This window comes from Monodelphis domestica, chromosome 1 (assembly GCF_027887165.1).
Source record: "Monodelphis domestica isolate mMonDom1 chromosome 1, mMonDom1.pri, whole genome shotgun sequence".
Taxonomy (NCBI): Eukaryota; Metazoa; Chordata; class Mammalia; order Didelphimorphia; family Didelphidae; genus Monodelphis; species Monodelphis domestica.
In genome coordinates this window covers 484316055-484335430 of record NC_077227.1, presented here as the reverse complement: position 1 = coordinate 484335430, position 19376 = coordinate 484316055, and the positions used below count along the sequence as shown (strand labels likewise).

The following is a 19376-nucleotide window of genomic DNA, read 5'->3' as shown; positions in this document are numbered from 1 at the left end:
TTCTGAGGTCTCTTCCAGGACAGTTATGTGGCACGATGGGTAAAGCACTGAACCTAGAGTCAGGAAGACCTGAATTCAAATGTAGCCTCAGATACTTAATAGCTCTGTGACCTGGGCAAATCACCTAGCTCTGCCTCAGTTTCCTTACAGAGAAGGAAATAGCAAACCACTCTAGTATCCTTACAAGAAAATATCAAATGGGGTCATGAAGGGTCAGACAGGACTGGAACAACAACCACAAAGAAGTCTTCTGCTTCTAATTCTGTGATTCTATGAGTTTAGAAGAACTATTGGTTCAGTGTGGAAGCAGGGAGATGCTAGAACCCATGTGGACCAGCTTGTGAGAGCTAATTGTTAAATTCTCTCTGTCAGCCTTTACACCTGAGAAATCAACAAACATTACAAATTAGGGCTTTATTTATTGCTTCGTTGATTGCCTAGACTTAATAAAGTGATAGAGAAAATTACTATTTGTGTTGTTCAGTTGTTTCAGTCACATCTTACTCTTCATGACCCCATTTTCTTGGCAAAGACACTGGAGTGGTTTGCCATTTCCTTCTCTAGCTCAATAAGGAAACTGAGGCAAATCAGGTTAGGTGATCTGCTCAAGATCACACAGCTAGTAAGTATCTGAGGTAAGATTTGAACATCAGGTCTTCCTGACTCCTGCTCTCTAGTGCTCTAGTCACTGTGCCATCTAACTAAACTTAAAAAGTGTGTCATGTGTATACCCCCCTCCCCAGCCTTTTCTTTTTAAACCCTTATCTTCCATCTTAGAATCAATACTAAATATTGGTTCCAAGGCAGAAGAATGGTAAGGGCTAGGCAAGGGAAGTTCAGTGATTTGCCCAGCATCACCCAGTTAGGAAGAGTCAGATTTATGCCAGGACCTCCCATCTCTAGACCTGGCTCTCAATCCATTGAGCCACCCAGCTGCCTTTCTCTTAGCCTATTGTTAAACATTTACCAGCATACCCCTGGCTGGAAGATAGAATACCTGAAAGCAATTAATTTGACATAAGGCAAAAGGGATGGACTAGAGCCTATTGCAGAGGACCTTTACTGCCTATATGAGGAGTTTGCATTTTATCTTATACATAATAGGGAGTCTCTGAAGATTGCTAAGCAGGACAGAATCATGAGGAGAGCAGTGATGATAGAAGTAACTTAGAAGTTTGTTTCTTATTACTTCTAGGTTCAGAGAAGTGTTCTACCATTAAATCTTACAGAAATCAGGTTTCTCAAAAATGATGTTCTTCAAGCTTTTGGCCCATAATTGTGTTTTAGGAAACGATAACAAGAAAAAAAATCGATCCTGGAATGTATGTGGCATTGTGGTTTTAAAAGGCTGTGGCTGCTTGGGAAGGATAACAGCTCTTCTCCATTATGTGTTGGGTGTTTTATGGGACTGGTATATTGATATCACCTATGTCTCAAGAATCGCCATAGAAGTTTTCATATTATCCTTGTCCATAAAGAAGAAATTCACCTCTTGCAGTGATGAGGTAGGCTGTCACTTTGAGGAAAGAAGATCCAAACTTCACTCCACTAGAGCCTGCCAGTCTCCTCTCATTCCTCTGGCTACTAAGCTAGTCTTCAAAGGAGCAGTTTCATTTGTTTCCTCCAGAAGTGAATGCAGGGAGAGATCCCAAAAGCAGGATTCTAGTTCAGTTTGTCCCACTTCTGAACACTGGTCTGTTACAAAGCAAAATTCCAAATTGGCAAAGATGGCCTCAGGGCTACTTTCTGGGGGCTGATTTCTTGTGATGTTGCTTTCAAAACTATCAATTCTGATCAGTCCTGGAAATATAACTAGAGGAGAGAAGAAACGTATAAAAAGGCTTTTATTACGTGCCTATGATGTGCCTGGCCTTGTGCTAAACACTGGAGATGCGATACAAAGAGAAGATAAAGTAATCAAGATAATTCATCCATTTTTTCCCTGACATCTTTGGTTTATTTTTTTTTTTTGCTCTATTGTTAAGATTGTTCATAAACACTTTCTCTTGGTAATTTTTCTAGCATGACCTGGCTAATACAATCCACAGAATCTATAGGGAGATAATATATACACTTTGCCCTTGGAAACACAGTTTTAAAGATTCAAGTAAATTTTCCTCTTCTCCTAGCTGATCATTTTCATCTTTTTAGTATCTGGCCAATCAATTTAACAGGAATTTATCGAGCATCTTTCTGAGAGAGAGCCCCTGGCAGAGATAGGTCAGCAATCCCAGCTGAACCCAGATGCTGCTACATCTGGCCTTTTGGAACTCCTGATCCATTGGCTATTTTAGCTGAAGAAAGGGGAAAGTCCACTTTCCTCTTTGTCGTCGTTCTGTCTTCTCAGTCATATCTGATTCTTTGTGCCCCCCTTTGGCATTTTCTTGGCAAATACACTGGAGTAGTTTGCCATTTCTTCTCCAATTCATTTTATACATCAGGAACTGAGACAAAATTAGTTTTAAAATCAGACAACCCAGAGTTAGTAAGACTTTGAGCTGGATTTGAACTCAGGAAGATGAGTCTTCCTGTCTTTAAGCCTGGCACCCCAGCTACTGAACCATCTGGCTGCCTATTTTCCTCTGAGAAAATCAAAAATAGAGATTTTTTTTTTGCATTGGTTATTCTATTAGGAAACAAAAGGAAGAAATGATTCCTATTAAAGTCCTCAAATGTATCGTTAGCACATGACAGTGGCCTTGGGCTTATGAAGCCTTTGCCAAGGAACCACAAGCTTCCAGAGTTATTCCAGACTAGAAAAACCCATGGATAGATTATGTCTTTTTATGGACCAAGGAATAGCAGAGTTCTTGTTAGGCTTATAAAGGCTCATGACCAGGCTCTCTATTAAGATGTAGAAGGGTTGGAATCTATCCTAGTGAGAAAAGGGAGTGCTCACTCTGCTGGAATCGTTGTCCTCTTAAAATATTAAAGTAAGAAGAAAAAAGTTAAAAAAAGTCCAGGAAATAAATGTAAAGAGGATAGAGTTCTCATCCTGAAGCAGCGGCAGTTAACCTTCTTTGTGTGGCATGGTCTACTTTAACAGTCTGGTGAAGCCCCATTTTCAGGATAATGTTTCAAATGCATTAAACAAAGTAAAAGAATTACAATGGAAACCAATTATATTAAAATTCAGTCATCAATTTTTTTTAATATTTACAGATCCCAGATAAAGACCCTCTAAGCTAAAGTTGCCATAGGAAAGCCACAAATTGATTTGGGTGTTACACCTTACAGTAATTCAATCAATGAGCATTTATTAAATACCTATTATGTGGGGGCAATTAGTTGGTTCAGTAGATTGAGAGCCAGGTCAAGAGATAGGAGGTCCTGGGTTCAAATCTGACCTCAGATACTTCCTAGGTGTGTGACTCTAGGCAAGTCACTTGACCCCCATTGCCTAGTCTTTACCACTCTTGTGTCTTGGAACCAATATGCAGCATTGATTCTAGAACAGAAGGTAAGGTTGTTTTGATTACTTTTCGTACCTATTATGTTTCAGGTGAAGGGCAGCTAGTGGCATAGTAGATAGAGTGCCAAGCCTAGAGTTCAAATCTGGCCTCAGACACTAGCTGTGTGTCCTCTTGAAAGCCACTTATCCCTGTTGGCCTCAGTTTCTTTATTTGTAAAATGAGACAGAGAAGGAGATATCAAAACATTCTGGTATCTTTGCCAAGGAAATCCAAGAAAGAGATCACAAAGAGTTAGACGTGACTGAAAACAACCAAGCAACAACATTCCAGGTACTGTACTAAGCTCTGAGAATGCAAAGGAAAAAAAAGTTCCATTACCAATTCTTCCAATACTCCAGATTCTTATCTCTGATTCACTCTAGTTGTTCTTTCCACCATTACTCAAGGATCCACATGATTGTAAAATTATAAAAGCCTTACAAGCATGCCATGGTAACACCAATAGACAATCCCTTCCAGTTTTAAAATCATGGGATTGTTCCCATACGTTCTTAAGAGAGGAAACTTACTACCTTCTGAGACAATTCATTCTGCTTTTTTTAACCCTTATCTTCTGTCTTAGAATCCATACAAGTATCAGTTCCAAGACAGAAGAGTGGTAAGGACTAGGAAATTGGAATTCAGTGACTTGTCCAGGGTCACATAGCTAGGAAGTATCTGAGGTCACATTGGAAAATAGGTCCTCCAAACTCCAGACCTGGTGCTCTATTCATTGAGCCATCTACCTGTCCTTAGATCGTTCCACTTTTGAAAATGTCCAATTGTTTAAATTTTCTTTATATTGAGCCAAAATCTCCCTCCCTGCAATTTCCATTCATGGCCCTTACTTCTGCCTTCAGGCACAGAGTTGAACCAGTCTGATCCTGTACTTACTTGATAGCTCTTCAAATACTAAATATATATATATATATATATATATATATGTAATACAGGTTTATCCCATAAGTCTTTTCTTCCTTAGCCTAAATATTCTTGATTCTTTCAACCAATCCTTTTCTTGGTAGAGTTTTCATGTCCTTTACTATTCTGGTCACTACTCTGGATGTCCACCAGTATGTGCTTTCTTATATTCAGTGTCTAGAAGAGAACACAATATTTTAAAGTCTATTTTGGGAGGTAAAATCAGTGTTAATGATTGTAGTAGAGAATAGTTCAGTTCTAAGTGTGAAATGGACCTTAGGTGCTATAGGAGCTAAAAGGAGTGAGCAAACAGCAGTGGCTTCTCATGGACAAGGACTTTTCTGGTGTTTTAGAAAATTGGTATTTTCGCTATGTTTTTGTCTCAGTATCTCTGTTTCTTGCTATTTCTGCCTCTATCTCTTTCTCTCCACTAAATCCTTTGGGGGGGGGAAAAGGTAGGAAAAGTTCCATGCTGACTATCAACCAGGGTTTAATCTAGAAACATGGTTCTAAAAGGCAGCTTCATTAATGAGCTCCCACTCAGCAGTTTTAGGACAGCTCCCAAGAGAGGTTAGACCTCTAATTCCTCTTCCTAACTAATTCCTAGTCCTTAATAGTCTTTGACTTAGAGACCAAAGAATCCAACAGATCAGTAATGTATAAAATTAGAGGTCATTTATTATGTGCATTTTAACTTTCAAACAAGTTCAGGACCCAAAGCAAAATACTGAGGGACAGCAGCTTGGGTAAGCAAATGCTGGGAAGTAGGGCTTTGATATTGTGGGTCACTAGGACCTCAGGGATACTGGCCTGTGACTTGCAAAATCGGACTGCATCATGCCTCCCAGGAGGCTATAGAGAGGTGTGGGGAGAGGAGGAAAGGCAATAGAGAAGTGGTGGTGAACCTTTTAGAGACCAAATGCCCAAATCCTGCATCCTCATGCTGTATATGAGCTCCCCCACCCTTACCCCAGACAGGGGATGGAGGAAGCACTTCCATTGGGCTGCTGGTCAGAAAAATGGGTGATATGAGAAATGTCCTCAAGCATGGTAGAGAAGGGGAAGGGAAGTCCCCTCTGGCATTGTGCCATAGATTTGCTAATATGGCAATAGAGGAAAGCCTAGTACAGAACTAGTTTTATACTGGGATAATTCTAAGAGACAGGAACTAAAGGCAAGCTTATAAGGAAATGGTGGTCTTCATTCAGGCATATATCATTGAATTCTTATTTCTCATATAGACAGAGTCATGATAGTGTCTGATACTGACTAATGAGGAGCCAAAAAACCAAAGCACTGGGTATGAAAGTTTTCAAGAAAGTGACAGGCAAGGGATGTCAGATCCGAAGAGGGGAAATGCCTACTTTCTAGAATAGAGTTGGTCTAAAGCAAATGAGCATTACAGAGCCCATAGATCATAGTTCATTTTGACTGTTACAGAGCCTTGGTTCTCCCTCTTTCAAACAAGTTTTATTTATGCCTTTTGTTTCTACATAACATTCTTTTCCAAATATGGTTTCCCACCCTGCTCTACTTAGTAGCTTTCCCTTATAACAAAGATATGTCCATACATATACATACAACATGTGAACACACTCACACCCACATATGTATATTTGCAGCTAGATGGTTCAGTGGATAGAGCACTGGGTCAGGAGTCAGGAAGTCTTAAGTTCAAATCTGGATTCAGACCCATACTTACTGTGTGAACCTGGACAAGCCACTTAACCTCTGTTTTAATCCACTAGAGAAGGAAATAACAAATCATTCCAGTATCTCTTCCAAGAAAACCCAAGGGGCAGTAGGATTCATGTGGTAACAGAGTTGGACCTGACTGAACAACAACTTATATGTGTAGATAAGTGTTTTACATGTCTGTTATACAAAATATATATATTTCATATGTGCATACAAATATATATGAAACACAAGCAAAATTAATTAATATTTCATACATGTCTGAGAGTATCTCCAGTATTCCACATCTCACCTTTCAAACAAAGGAGGGAAGTACATCCTCTCATCTTTTCTCTGGAAACAGATTTGGTAATTATAATTATATAAAATTTAGTTTCATTTAATGTCTTTTTGTGTACATTGTTAAAGTCACTGTGCATACTATTGTTCTGGTTCTTCTTGCTTCGTTATATGCTGCAATTCATATGTCTTCTCATATTTTCCAGAATTCCTCACACCTTTTATTATTTATGGTATAACAATATCCCAGTTCATTCGAGAACCAGAACCTTTTTAGCTACTCCCCAATCAGTAGGTGCCTAATTAGTTTCCAGTTCTTTGCTACCACAAAAACTTCAGCTATGAATATTTTGTTCTATATGGAGAGACTCTTTCTTTTTATACTTTGACCTCCTTAGGGCATATGCCCTTGCTCTGTCTCTGTGAGAAGTTGCTCTCTCATTAATGTCAAGGCTTGGTTCAAACAATTCTCAAAACAAAGCCATTGAAATACTCTTTGGAGGAAGTCATTAAAAAGTCAATTTACCTAAGCCTTGGGTTTGTGGACTGTGGGGTGTGTGTATGTGTGTGTGTGTGTGTGTGTGTGTGTGTGTGTATGTGTGTTTAGTAAGATCATACTGCTACTGCCTATAGCCATCTTTGACATTTTCTCTTTGGGGATACAGTGTTGGAGACAAATCATCCTATCCAAGGACACCTCTAAGCTCAAAGGAATGAAAAAGTATAGCAAAGTGTCCAATTTCCGGAGCTGACTTCTCTATATGTAACAAGTTACTTAGTGCTGGCAACATAAACACTCAGGAAGTATTTATGGTTGAATCATAGAATTTTACTGGTAAAAAGGACCTCAGAAACCATTTGGACCAACCTCTGTAGTTCACAGATGAAGAAATGGGCCCCAAATGGAGTAGTGAGTTGCTTGAGGCTATATAACTAATCAGTAGCAGATATGAGTCTGTATCCCAGCTCTTCAGATCCCTTTCTAATTCCCTCAACTTCATGAGAAAACATTTTGGATATTTCAGGAATAGCCATGTGGTGCTGAAGTAAACTTCTCCTGTAGGTCCTCTTGGGCCAAATTTCTTAGGGATCTGGAGTGGGAATGAGGTATCTAATCATCAGCTGCAGTGCTGATAATGCAATTGCTTAATTATGCATAATTACATAATTGCTGAAAAGTACACAAGTGTCATGAGAGAGGAACTCCTTCAGGGTCAATCACTCAACAGTCATAGAAATCTGAGTCCACAGTGGTGGAAGAGACCTCAGAAATCATCTGTTCAATCCTTCCCTGTGCAAGAATCCTCTATAATATCCTTCCAAATGTTTGAGGGCCTTTAGTAAAGGGGAAGCCTCTCCCTTCCAGGGTAGCCCATTCCACTGTGGGACAGCATGGATTGTTGGAAGCTTTTCCTTATGTCAACCTAAATCTGCTTCTTGACACCACCCATCCATTGATATCAGTTCTGTCCTCTGTGGCCAAAGAAAACAAACCTTATCCCTCTTCTACCTGATGGGCTTTTATTGAGTAGGTGAGTGACCTGATCAGATCTCACTTGAGGAAAATCATTTTGTCAGCCAAAGGAAGGATGCATTAGAATGGTCTCTGGAGTATTGTAAAGGGAATTCCTGCTTTCCATAAGGATTGGTCAAGATGACCTCTGAGTTCCCTTCTCACTCTAACATTCTATAATTCTAGGGGGGTGGGGATTTCAGATGTCATTGGCGTAGGGTCTTTCCAAATGAGTCTTGACTTCTATCAGGTAGATAATGACTCAGTTGTCCTGTGTATCATACCAGATCTGATCCTGCTTTATGCAATATGTCCTTGGGCAACTGCAGGTGGCCTTAGTCTCTTAGCCTGCCTTGTCTGTTTAAATGTACTTGAAATTCACCACTGTGCTTAGTCACTGAGGTCTCTTGATTTTTTAACTTGTTCCAGGTAGAATCATCTTCATTTCTTTTTTTTTTTTTTGGCAAGGAATTTTCTATGCCATGGACCCCTTTGGCAGTCTAGTGAAAGTTATGGATGTCTTCTTAGAATAATGCTTGTAAATGTGTATAACAAAATACAGGGGATTACAAAAGAAATCAATTATATTGAAATGGAGTAATTAAAATATTTTTAAAATAAGTTCACAGACCCAGGTTAAGAAACCCTGAATTCTTTGGAAAGAGTTTGTAAACAGAGGAAATGAAAAATTACAGAAAAGTATAGGATAATCAAATAATAAATAGATTACTAAATATCTTTAAATCTGTTTCTGACTTCAGAGGAAAAAACAGTTAAAAGAATTGAAATCCAAATGGAGGACATATGATGAAGATAATCTGCTAATAGCCCACAGGTGGTGCCTTTTCCCTCAGGTTTCAGGGTCTCTAGATATGTATTTAATTTGGGGTAGGGAAGAAGGCAGGGCAAAATTAATGTCCACTTAACATAGCCTTACTCAAGACTTTGGGCTTATTTACAGGAAAAGCTTCACCTCCTCACCCCAAGGAAACCATTAAGGCAAGGCTAAAGTTTAGGACCTTGTCAGGTTATAAATATGAATGGTAAAAGGATGGACAATGGAACCAAAAAACAAAAAAAGAAAAAAGCAACAACAAATCTTGAGACTTGGAAGTTGGGGAGTAGGTGAGGCGAAAGTAGAACATTTTTTTCTTAGACGTTTCTCCCAAATGTTCTACAAATTTCTGGCTTCGATTCTTAGGTGGGTTTATCATCTCATTAGTATGGATTCAATTTGGTAAGAACTTATTGAGCATTTATTAGTAAATGCCTGATGGGAATTGAATGTACCTTCCATTGGGAAAGATGATAGCTAGTCTATACCTGAATTTCCATAAATCCTCCATCATGCTAAAATCTTTCTTCTGTTTTAATCCTGATCATTATACATGTTGCTAATAACAATGGGCTAAATTTGTTTCTTATTTTTGCCAAATGACCAACCCACCTTCTTTTCTGGCTATTCATATTTTGGTTTCCTTTATAGTGAGAATGTCAATAAAGATATAGTTAGTTTCCTCCAGTTGGTCAACTGGTTGGTCATTGGACAAAGAGTGGATACTAAATGCCAACAGTTAAATTGACTTTTATAGATGATCTAAGAATTAAGGGATCCTTAGCATCCTCTGTACCCTTTCTCTCTATTTGATCAATATCTATGTACCAGGGGTAATTAGGTAGCACAGTGGATAGAGTGCCAGGTGTGGAGTTGGAGGGATCTAGGATCAAATCTGGCCTCAAACACTTCTGAGTTGTGTAATCTTGGACAAATTATTTAACCCTGTTGGCTCAGCCTTTGCCTTTCTGTCTTAGAGTTATCACTAAGACAAAAAGTAAGAGTTTAAAAAATATCTATATACCAGAAACTATGCTAGGCATTGGGGATACAAAGACAAAAATGAAATTTTGTCTCTCAAAAAAAAATTCTCTGTCCTCAAGGAGTTTATATTCTACCTCTGCAGAAGTGGAAGAGTGCTACATGGAATTGAGGGTTATATTATGTTTTTGTCTGTTTCATGGGTCCCCAGACTTCAGTAATTTTAGCATCTCTAATAATTTCACTGATTTGGGTACTCCCTCCACAATATATATTACAACCCCTCTCCAACTTGGTAGATGGTCTTAAAAAGTCATTGATTGAAAAATTTCTCACCCTATGGGCAACTTCGTGATGAGCCCTTCTGGGGCTTAGATGTTAGTCACATAAGGGCTGCCTGGCTTGTACTCGCAAAGCCTTCCTAGCTTGGTAAAGCCTGTCAGAGCTTTAATTCCATGAATTAGCCTTCAAGGGCCTAGGTCACTGCCACACCATGATGAGGAATGAGAGGGAGATTTTGTATAGGCTGTAAACCCCAAGTCTTCCTCCGCCCTGCAAAAAAAAAAAAAAGTTTGTAGACAGTGCAGGTGAAGATAAAGCAGGACAACCTCATTACTAGAATAGATAAATATCATTGCAGAAGCATTTACCAGAACATAGAACAAATGGCTCTCTGCAGCTTAATTTATCTTGCCTTTTATTTTGGAGGGCATTTTCATTAGAAATAGCTGGCAAAACTTCAGCATATATTAAAGCATTTAATATACTGACTGGTCCCTTAATTTATTGAAGTCAGGGCAGCTGACTCAGAAAAAGCAGACCGTAGATTGCACACCATGTCCCCAGTGCCTACATAGAGCATACTATTAATTTCAGTGAAAGAAATGATTCTCTGCGCTCATTTCCAATACTTGTTGTGAGCTCTCATTGTATGCTCTCATTTTGCCTTATGAGGCTACTTACCGCTTTCTGGAAAGCTATAGCTTCTGGGAACTGCTCAGCCTGCATTCACTGCAGAGACCCGTGTCCTGGTCACTGTGTATTCTGAAATGGGATGTTATTGACGGTGACCTCTGCTTCCATTTACTGACAAGAACGGGGACTGAGCTACTCTGGACCATTCACAGGGGAGCTAACTCCGGAAGTTAGTCCTGGATGCTTGAGGTCATGATTAGGGATCTGCTTTGTGCCACTTCTGGCCCTTTGTAGGGTCCTTGTCGAGAATCATCATGACAATAATAATGAGAGCTGACATTTATATCAAATTTTAAGGTTTACAAAGTCCTTTACGTATTTTATCTCGCTTGGCTTACCCAAACAACTTTGAGAATTTGGTCCTTTACTTATAGGATCAGTTTGACCATGAAATATCCAGACCTTTGGACAGAAGTCTGTCAGATTGAATCCTGGTCTGAGACAAGGCAATCCATGGGTAGTTTTCAGTCTTAGAATTACCTGTCACTTGGAGACTACTGTTGGAAAAGAAACAAAAAGAAATATTGTCAGCTTATTTGTTAATTATTTGTTAATAATGCTAAACTAGGGCAGCTAGGTGGCACAATGGATAGAGCTCTGGGGCCAGAATCAGAAATACTCATCTGGTCTCAGGCACTTACAACTATGTGAACTTGGGCTAGTCATTTGACCCTGTTTGCCTCAGTTTCCTCCTCTATAAAATGAACTGGGGAAGGGGATGGAAAATCACAGCAGCATCTTTGCCAAAACAAAACAAAAAACCTCAATGAGGTCTGAGGACTCTAACATGACTAAAGTTAATGAATAACAATAGTCAGTCCAGCCCCTTTGTTTTACAGTTGAGGGAAGTGAAGCCCACAGAGGTTGTGATTTACCCAAGCTGACACAGTAAGCACACATCAGATCCCACTCTGCTCCCATTAGCCATCCCCAGTTTGTTCTGGTCCAAAAAAAGAGAGGACGAGAGTGGGAAATTGCAACTCTGACTAAGTATCTTCACAGTTCTTCCCTGAGAAGGGCACCAGAACCTTGTGAGAAGTTTATGCCTACAGATGTCCTGTGCATGAGAGATAGGGGCTAGAAGAGTGGAGATGGAGAAGCAAGGGAGGGAAAATCACGAGATTCTCCCAGGCTATGCAATCCAAGTGGAATGCTATGCAAACTCAGTAACAAACTGAGCTGATATGATGAACACTTAATAGTTTTTTGAAGATACAGTTGAAATCCATGTTAACAATGACCTCAGTCACCTTCTGGGCTTCTCCCAAAAGGATGCAGGAGGTATATCATATTGCACTACATTCCAGGAAGGCAAATTTGTTCTTCAGTAATAACCAATATTCAAAATAACCAATATCACGCAGGAAAATGGGTCTTTTTAATCAATCCATGGTAAAGGCTTTACTAATTATGCCTGGAGGATAGCAGTAATGTTTCCCTAACTAGTGATTAGAAGCTGAAAGTTGATGGGTTCTTGTGTTGTAAATACTAGCCAAACATAATTCTTCTGGATTTGTGTTGGATTCTCAGATATGTATTAGAAATGGGATTGTATGAAAGCAGAGGAGTCAAAAGGCCCCCTAGAAGAAATTAATGGAGCTCTCTCTTGACCCAAGAGGCTTTCTAAGAGGTGAAAAGATATAACAAAGGAACTGCTTTAGTGAATCCAAATCTCTAGTCCTTCAACCCTGAGTCCCCATTGCCTAATCAGATTTGATCTGAAAATGCTGAGCAGAGAATAATCACAATAAATACCAACAGAAGGAAGATCAGGACCCTAATTTCCAATTCATGTTTATCTTCTGACAAGTTCCCAAACCTGAGCCCAATGCCCTGGAGATTTGCTTTAATAGTCTCCCTAAAGTACAATGATAAAAATATTCTTATAAATTAATCCATTGTCCTGAATGTGGTTATGAAAACTGAAGACCAACCTTCTCTTCCCCCTTCCACCCCCCCCCCCCCTGTAAGTCAGTTGCACAGTCCAAGGTCTAAGACCTGGAAGAGAAGGTGGTTGTTGTTTGTCCTTTGTCTTCATAAAGGACCAATGACATCACAACATGGGGCATTCGCAAAGGACTAGCACCTCTGATGTAAGGGCTTGCTGATTTTTTCAGGGAGGCTCATTCATCTTTGGTAGAGAAGGTAGGGATATGAGGGAAGAGGGACATTTGTGGACTCTGCAATCAACTCCTGCCAGGAGTTTTCTAGGCATGAAGGGCAACTAATTGGATTTTAATTTTATAAAGAAAATAATTAATGAATACTACATAAGCATAATGTCTAAACTAGGCTCCAGAGAAGAGTTGAGACAATAATATTTCTCCCACTTTTTACAGAAGTGAGGAACTATGGATGCAGAATAATGCATATTCAATTAAACAAAATGAATACACTGATTTGTTTGACTGAATTTTTTTCTCCCTTTCTTTTATTTAAGCTTGGTTCTAAAGAATGGCTTCGTGGGCATAGATTGGGAGGGATATATTTGGAAATATAAAAACAAAAGAACAAAAAGAAACATAGTATAATTATTTACATATTATATAATATTAATTATGTAATAATATAAAAATGAATCATTAAACTGAATGAAAAGTGATAATAATAAAATAGGATCAGGGCTAATGAATTGATTTCAAGGAAATAAAGATTAAAAATAATTCCCTTCTTCCCTTGTCCTACCCCAAAGTCAGAAACATAAATATATACATTTAAAAATATATCAAAATGGAGATGAGTAAACAAAAGATAATAGCCAAGATGAACCCTTGCCAGTGTTCTGAATAATCAATAAATAGATTTGGCTATGCCACTCACCAGCTACATGACCTTTGTTTATTTACTGAACCCCTCTGGGCCTCAGTTTTCTCATCTGTCAAATAAGGAGATGAGACATGACCATTTCTAAGGTCCTTTCCAGATCTAATAATGGATGTTGTAAGGTCCCTTCTAGTACTAACAAAATATGATTCTGTGGTTTAAGTCTCTTCCCCTCTCTGGTGCATCTATAAAATATTGTTGAATTAAAAGATCCCCCCAAGTTCCTTTCATGTCTAAAATTCTATGATGTCATTGAAAATCTGTTTAGCCTAGGGGTAAAGAAAAGATGGGGGAAGGGGTAGAAATTCTCACTTCTCACTTGCTTTTCCTTCCTAGATGACGCAGGAGGAAGATTCCATATTACAACCCATTTAATCAGCTACAATTAAGGATGGGGCTGGAAGCTTTTAGGTTTCTAGATCAAAACAGGCCTAGTAATGAATATGTTTGACTGGGCCCCAGACAGTACAGGGTGTGGGCTGCACTGAGCTAGGTGACATGCTCACTTCATTCAGATTTTAATTATTCACGCTTCAGTGCCATTCACCTGAAAACCCTGGTGTTTCTCATCTTGGACTAGGGTAGCAGTGGCAGCTGTACTTCCAGCCCCTGGAAAAGCAGCCATCAGTCCTCGGTTGAATGAGAAGTCCCTGGAGGCTGTTACCTAGGGATTTTAGACGTGCATGGGACCCTGGAGAGAGTCATGTTTAGACCCAGTAAGCTGCAATATGGAGTTTCTGAGTCTCTCTCTTTCCCTCAAAACTAGTCTTTTGGAAATGTATTTAGTACTTCAGAAGATACATAATTTCTTCCTACTTGGTTACCTATTTCCTTCTTCTCCAATGCATCCATCGCACAGATGCCAGAGCAATATTCTCAATACCAAGTGAGCATGGAGCTCCTCTACTCTCAAATATTAACTTTAGGGGGAGAAAAAAGTACGAGCTCTTCAGCTAGGCATTTAAAATTCTCTATTACCTGACTCCTACTCCAATCTCCTTCTTGATTACTCCTCTTTCTGTATTCCATGTTCTAGGTAACCAGAACTATTAGCTGTTCCCTGAATTCAAGGCTTGACTGCCTATTTTCATTCCTTTGCATAATCCCTCACCTCTATCTCTTCTAAGAATTCCTCCCTTCCTTCAAGACTCACCCTAGATGTCAAGATGCTTTCCAGCTGTATTGTTATTAATGTTCTCACCTTTCTCATATTACTTTATATTTATTTGTCTTTATGCCCCCCCTCCAATAGAATACAAACTCCTTAAGGCAGAGACTATCCTTTTTCTGTCTTAATAATGTTGGCACTTAGTAAAATACCTTGAACATAATAGATATAAATTATTTGTTGAATTGGCTTTTTTCCAGTGAGTTTAGAGTAGTAACTAAAATGGGACTCCATTCCCAGGGATCTACCAAGGGACATTGGTACATTTTTTTCTTCTGGGTATGTGAAACTCTTTCTGTGACAATCTAGAGACCACAATTCATGTATCTCAGAGTTTCAGTCTTAAAGCACTATATAAGGCTAGGCTGGAAAACATTTAACTACCAGTTCTCTAGGATATACTTTAAATTTTAATCTGCGTTATTAACATTTCACTTTTTTAACTCTAGAAAATTAACATAGCAGTAAATTGAATCTTTACATATCGTCTTTTGTTCATTTTCTAGGATATAAGTGCTCATACTGAAAATTTAAAAATTGGCACTCAAACTGTTGGAACTAACTACAGTACACTCCTGCCTGTAAGGGACCTTGTTGTTCAGACTTTGTCATATCTAACTCTTCATGACCCCATTTGGTGTTTTCTTGGCAAAGATTCTGGGGTTATTTGCCTTTTCCTCTTTCCAGCTCATTTGATAGATGAGGAAACTGAGGCAAACAGGGTTAAGTGATGTCCAGGGTCATATAGCTAGTACATGCCTGAGACCAGATTTGAACTCAGAAAGATGCCTTCCTGATTATAGCCTGGAATTCTATCCACTGTGTCACCCAGCTGCCCCACAAAGGCTATCTGGCCCCATTCCCGTTTTTTAATAAGGAAACTGAAGTCTAGAGGGAAATGTTAAGTGATTTACTAAATACCTCACAGGTAATGAATTTCAGAGGCTAAATTTGAACCCAATCCCTCTGACTCTAAATCTAGAGCTCTTTCCAATCTCCCCAGGACCTCACTGGGTCACATAGACTTAGAGCTGGACCTTAAATACCATTTAGCACAACTCTCACATTTTACAGAAGAAAAACTGAGGCTCAAAGAAATTAATTGCCCAAAGTCAGAAAGGTTGTATGTGACAAGATTCAAACTGAGGTCCTCTAACTCCACATAGAACCTCTTTATCCATGGCACTGAATAAGGTTCCTCTTCAAGCCTGTGCTGTGTCAGTTTATTCAAGGTTCTGATGTGGGTCCTTCCTCCATCTTTGTACATCACCACCTCTCCACACTCCAGTAGATGGGTTTGTGAATTCCAAAATACCATCACGGGAGACTCTGCAAAAACTTGTCTTTGTGCAACAAATTAACAATTTTTATCCAGACTATATTCCAAGAGACAGCTAGGTGGTACAGTGGAAAGAGTAATGGACCTGGAGACCAGAGGATTTGACTTCAAATCCAGCCTTAGACACTTTCTAGCTGGGTGGTCCTGGAAAAGTCACTGAACCACTGTTTGCCTATTTCTTCATTGGTGAAATGAGCTGGAAAAGGAAATGGCAAAAAGCTCCAGTATCTTTACCAAGAAAATCCCAGATGGAATCACAAAGAATTGATCAGAACTGAACAACAAATAAAGACCTAGAGGAGTCACTTAAACATTGTTTGCCTCAGTTTCTTTATTGGTAAAATGGGGATAATAATAGCACATACCTCCATCAAATGAGATAATTGTAAAATATAGTGCCTAGCATATAGAAAGCAACATATATACATATATATGTCATCATTCCACTTGGAAGAATCTGTCAGAACTTACTCATTATTGGCATAGACTTTGAGAAACCAGAGTCCTTATCATATAACTATGAAATATCTAAGGAGAATATTAGCATAGGTCCACAGAAAGTATTGGAATAAATTATTCTCTCTATATAGCAGGCTTCTGTCCAAAAGATTTTGCTCCCAAGGGGCATCCTTGTGATACTGTAGGCAACTTTAAAAATGCAAATGGAAGTGGGGTGTTATAAGAGAAAATGGAAGCTAAGAGGCAATAAAATTAACCTGTAATTTAGCTAATCTCCCTAATTGAGCTAATAGCCTGCCTGATCCTTTGCCTGTTTGAATAAGACACTCAGCCCTCTTTGCTGGCCAAATCCTGCAGTGAAATTAGGGTATAATAGGGTTGATTATGCCTCTGAGGCCATACTTGGAAATGTTTTCAGGTTTGGGGAAAGCAGTTTCCCACAGGCCCACGCCTCACCCCATTAAACCAGAGGCAACCCCATTAAACTGGAGGTCTCAACTTGGGAAACTGCAGAGGCCCTTCCAGGCCAACTCAGAAGTTACAAATGAGCATCATACCTTCCTTCAGCTGGCATGAAACTACCAGGACTGATGGCGAAATGAATTGCAGTAGGTTAAGGAATAATACACCACTGGGCTCTTGTTAGAGGATTAGCATCTTCTGGTAATTAGTAATTCTGGAAAAGTGGATTATCTAGCACAAACACAGATATTCAAATGTACCAGCTTTGTTTCAAGGCATTTACTTCCTTCCAGGATTGGGTGACCATCCTGCAGAGATGCACTCATTGTTGTTGTTCAATCCTTCAGTTGTGCCCTACTCTTTATGATCCAAATGGACTAGAGCACTCTAAAACTGTTCATGGGGTTTTCTTGGCAAAGATACTGGAGTGGTTTGCCATTTTCTTCTTCACTGGATTAAGACAGAGGTTAAGTGACTTGCCAAGGTCACCTAGCTAGTAAGTGCCTGAAGGTAGATTTCAACAGAGTCTTCCTGATTCCAGGTCCAGTGCCCTCTCCACTGAGCCACCTAGCTGTCTCTTTTATATGCACTTAAGGATGCTCTGATGAGGAGATCTAAAAATATAGCAGCTGAGCCCAATATCCAAAAACTTATGATTCTAAAATTCATCCCTGACTATACATAGCAGAGTGGTAAGTAAGCTTGCCAATCTATGGGACAGAGTAGGAAACAATAGTTGAAAAATTAAAGATAATGGTAAGTGGGTTGGATGATGATGCAACCCCTAGAAGCTATAGAAAAGAAGCAGTTCTTTCATTCAATCAATAAGCATTTATTGAACACTGTCTGTACCCATGGCAGTATAAAAACAACAATGATGACTAACATGCTAAAATTTTAAATACAAAATGCTTTCCTAAGTATTATTCCTTCTATTGTGAGGCTCCCAAAGTCTTGACAGTAGTAATCCAATCCCATTAAACAAGCATTTATTAACTCATTTATACCTGAAATACATGTTAATGTTTCTTTAGTGCCCTTCTTGACCAACAGATCACACTGCCATAAATCTGTAGAATTTTGTTGTTGAAATAACCATAGAGATTCTATCTTCAACTTCAAATGACTTTACAGAATTTTTTGAGACAGTTTCTTAGGGGACTAAGAAAAAGGACAAACTACAATAAAAATTCATGGAAGTGAATTGAGAGCCAGGCCTAAAGACAGGAGGTCCTCAGTTCAAATCTAGCCTCAGACACTTTCTTGCTGTGTGATGCAGGGAAAGTCACTTAACTCCCATTGCCTAGCTCTTACCAAGTTTCTGCCTTGGAACCAATATGCAGAATTTATTCTAAGATGGAAGGTAGTGGTTTAAAAAAAATTCACGGAAGTGAATGCAATTGAATTGAATTTTATGTGTAACGTTTGACTCCCCAGGGGCTGAATTGACCTCATTTTCCTGCCTTTCCTTATCCTTCCAAGCTATTGTGACTCTGAGAGGAGAAAGAAGGAATTGGTAGAATCCCACAGGGAAGGGATGGGGAAAGATGCTTGCATGTAGGATAGAAGTGGGGGAAAAGCGATACACTGGCAGTAGGGCAAGATTTCCATTGATGGCTTTTCAACTATTGGAATATGATTTGTTCACCTGGGCTTATGGTACAATAGTGAAGAAAACCTGGATCTGTATATGAATTAATGAACAAACAAAACATTTATTAAATGCTTTTTTGTTTAGGAGAAAATCCCTGCTCTCAAGGAGCTCACATTCAAATAAAGGAATATGACATACATATTGGAAGTTGTAGCTCCACGTCAGATAAAAAAGTCTCATGGTCATTCATGTTTAGCAGCAAAGTAGATAGCAACACATATTTTTTAATGTCACTTCCACTGATAAAATCTCATCTGGAATTAAAGAACCCAACTAAAAAAAAAAGGAGCAACAGACTCATAGAGGGGGCATGGAGGAGTCCTGTGTGTGGTGTTGACAGTCTTCATCAAGTCAGACACTGATTATAAACCAAACTACAAGTCCAACAAGTCCCTCCATTATAGGATAATGTATAAATTCTTGTTGAATTATTTCAATCATGTCACACTCTTTGTGGCCTCATTTGGGGTTTTCTTGACAAAGACACTGGAGTGATTTGTCATTTTCTTCTCCAGTTCATGTTATACATGAGGAAACTGAGGTGAGCTGAGTTAAGTGACTTGTCCAGGGTTGCACAGCTAGTAAGTGTCTGAGGCGATATTTGAACTCAGAAAGATGGCTTTTTCTGACTTCAGACCAGATACTCTATCAACTGTACCCCCTAGCTACACCCCTTTTCTTGTATCACAGCAGAATTCCTTTCATCCTAAGTTTCTCCATCTTTAAAATGATTATTTGAAGGTACGACAAATGAAAGCATTGTAAATGATTTTGAAAATAGGAGATCCCACTGAAAATTGGATATTGCAATGAACTA

The 19376-nt window shown here is 39.0% G+C and overlaps 1 long non-coding RNA gene across 1 annotated transcript; it reads right to left on the bottom strand.

Annotated features, from left to right (window-relative positions):
• Positions 1-853: 853 nt before the first annotated feature.
• LOC130456479 (uncharacterized) lies at positions 854-12605 on the bottom strand. The gene is made up of 4 exons (XR_008915420.1): positions 12410-12605; positions 10993-11151; positions 10016-10231; positions 854-1812 (listed from the first exon to the last, which is right to left on the bottom strand). It is a non-coding gene; the product is annotated as an uncharacterized LOC130456479 (long non-coding RNA).
• Positions 12606-19376: the final 6771 nt, after the last annotated feature.